Source organism: Magnolia sinica, chromosome 2 (assembly GCF_029962835.1).
Source record: "Magnolia sinica isolate HGM2019 chromosome 2, MsV1, whole genome shotgun sequence".
Taxonomy (NCBI): Eukaryota; Viridiplantae; Streptophyta; class Magnoliopsida; order Magnoliales; family Magnoliaceae; genus Magnolia; species Magnolia sinica.
Window position 1 is genome coordinate 113,749,419 of NC_080574.1, and position 3,157 is coordinate 113,752,575.

Consider the following 3,157-nt stretch of genomic DNA (forward strand, 5'->3'; position numbering starts at 1 on the left):
ACGATAACCTTGGGATGGTTGATCCGAGGGATGGGTTGATTGCAAAAGGGCCGATTAAAACTATATTGAGTTATCTTGCTATTCCTGAAATCATTAGTCCGGCAAGATAACCCAATATAGTTTTAATTAGCCCTTTTGCAATCAACCCATCCCTCGGGTCAACCCTCCCAAGGCTATCATGATTAGAGAAATAACTCGGACTGAAATGCACATATTTGGAAATTTTCTACACTCTAAGATTACTGTAAACCTCATACAATTTACTTGAAAAATTTCATCAATTGTAGGTCATTTGGTATAAAGAGCTTGTCCTTCTCTATTAACCAAATTAACATAAAACACGAACTCAATGGCAATTTTTTAGCCTATGGATCATGTGTATATGCAGAAAAGCAACAGAAGTAGTTAATGCTTTTAATCATTCAATGTCCAACTACTATAAATTTTTTAGCCTCATCTGTAAAGATGAAATATTCCATTATAGGGACTGCCGGATGAATAGTCTGGAAGATTGGTTCTCATCCACAGAAAAATAGATGCCTAGCTTGTTTTTACATGTATTAGCTCGAAATTGATGGAGCAGATCCGGATGTTGAGCGGGGGTCCCTGGAAGGTGGGAACCGCTATTATGACCATGATGAAGCTGTCCATTTCTTATGGACAACATTGGAGTGGCTTGGCTATTTGGACAAGCCGTGTTTATATGTTTGCTTGAAATTGATGGAGTAGACCTGGATGTGCGTTGCAGCTATCTGGATGTTGAGCGGGGGTCCCTGGAAGGTGGGAACCGCTGTTATGACCTTGATAAAGCTATACATTTCATATGGATAGCATTAGAGTGGCTTGGCTATTTGGACAGGCCGTGTTTGTGTATTTGCTCAAAATTGATGGAGCAGACCCGGATATGCGTTGGAGCTATCTGGATGTTGAGTAGGGGTCCCTGGAAGGTGGGAACCGCTATTACGACCATGATGAAGCTGTCCATTTCCTATGGACAACATTAGAGTGGCTTGGCCATTTGGACAGCCCGTGTTTATATTTGTAATTGCAGGGACCACACCCTAAACCTATAACCTAAACCTAAACCTTAACCTATAACCTAAACTTTAACCTACAACCTAAACCTTAACCTATTCTCAATTCCCTAAAGCTATAACCTATAACCTATAACCTAAACCTAAACCTAACCTAAACCTATAACCTTAACCTAAACCTAAAACCTAAACCTAAACCTAAAACCTAAATGTATTCTCAAATCCCTAAACCTAAACCTACACCTAATCCTAATCTCAACTCCCTAACCTAAACCTAAACCTAAACTTGAAAACCCAAACCCAAACCCGATCCCGAACCCGAACCCAATTTCCTAAACCTAAACCTTAACCTATTCTCAATTCCCTAAAGTTATAACCTATAACCTAAACCTAAACCTTAACCAAAACCTATAACCTAAACCTTAACCTATAACCTATAACCTATAACCTAACCTTATAACCTATAACTTAACCTTAACCTAAACCTAAAACCTAAACCTAAACCTATAACCTAAACCTATAAACTAAAACCTAAAACTAAACCTAAAACCTAAATGTATTCTCAAGTCCCTAAACCTAAACTTGCACCTAATCCTAATCTCAACTCCCTAGCCTAAACCTAAAACTAAACTTGAAAACTCAAACCTAAACCCGATCTCGAACCCGAACCCGATTTCTTAAACCTAAACCTTAACCTATTCTCAATTCCCTAAAGCTATAACCTATAACCTATAACCTAAACCTAAATCTAACCTATACCTATAACCTTCACCTAAACCTAAACCTAAAACCTAAATGTATTCTCAAATCCTTAAACCTAAACCTACACCTAATCCTAATCTTAACTACTTAACCTAAACCTAAACTTAAAAACCCAAACCTAAACCCGATCCTGAACCCGAACCCGATTTCCTAAACCTAAACCTTAACCTATTCTCAATTCTCTAAAGCTATAACCTATAACCTATAACCTAAACCTAAACCTTAACCAAAACCTATAACCTAAACCTTAACCTATAACCTATAACCTAAACTTATAACCTATAACCTAACCTTAACCTAAACCTAAAACCTAAACCTAAACCTATAACCTAAACATATAAACTAAAACCTAAACCTAAACCTAAAACCTAAATGTATTCTCAAATCCCTAAACCTAAACCTACACCTAATCCTAATCTCAACTCCTTAGCCTAAACCTAAACTTGAAAACCCAAACCTAAACCCGAACCCAAACCCGATTTCCTAAACCTAAACCTTAACCTATTCTCAATTCCCTAAACCTTAGCCTATAACCTAACTTAAACCTAAAGCTATAACCTACACTTATAACCTAAACCTAAACCTAAAACCTAAACCTAAACCTAAAACCGAAATGTATTCTCAAATCCCTAAACCCAAACCTACACCTAATCCTAATCTCAACTACCTAACCTAAACCTAAACCTAAACCTAAACTTGAAAATCCAAACATAAACCCGATCCCGAACCTGAAGCCGATTTCCTAAACCTAAACCTTAACCTATTCTCAATTCCCTAAAGCTATAACCTATAACCTATACGCTAAACCTAAACCTAACCTAAACGGAAATAACCTAAACCTAAACCTAAAACCTAAATATATTCTCAAATCCTTAAACCTAAACTTACACCTAATCCTAATCTCAACTATTTAACCTGAACCTAAACTTGAAAACCCAAACCTAAACCTGATCCTGATCCCGAACCCGATTTCCTAAACCTAAACCTTAACCTATTCTCAATTCCCTAAAGCTATAACCTATAACCTAAACCTAACCTAAACTTATAACCTAAACCTAAAACCTAAACCAAAACCAAAACCAAAACCTATAACCTTAACCTAAACCAAAACCTATAACCTAAACCTTAACCTATAACCTATAACCTATAACCTAAACTTATACCTATAACCTAACCATAACCTAAACCTAAAACCTAAACCTAAACCTATAACCTAAACCTATAAACTAAAACCTAAACCTAAACCTAAAACCTAAATATATTTTCAAATCCCTAAACCTAAACCTACACCTAATCCTAATCTCAACTCCTTGGCCTAAATCTAAACTTGAAAACCCAAACCTAAACCTGAACCCGAACCC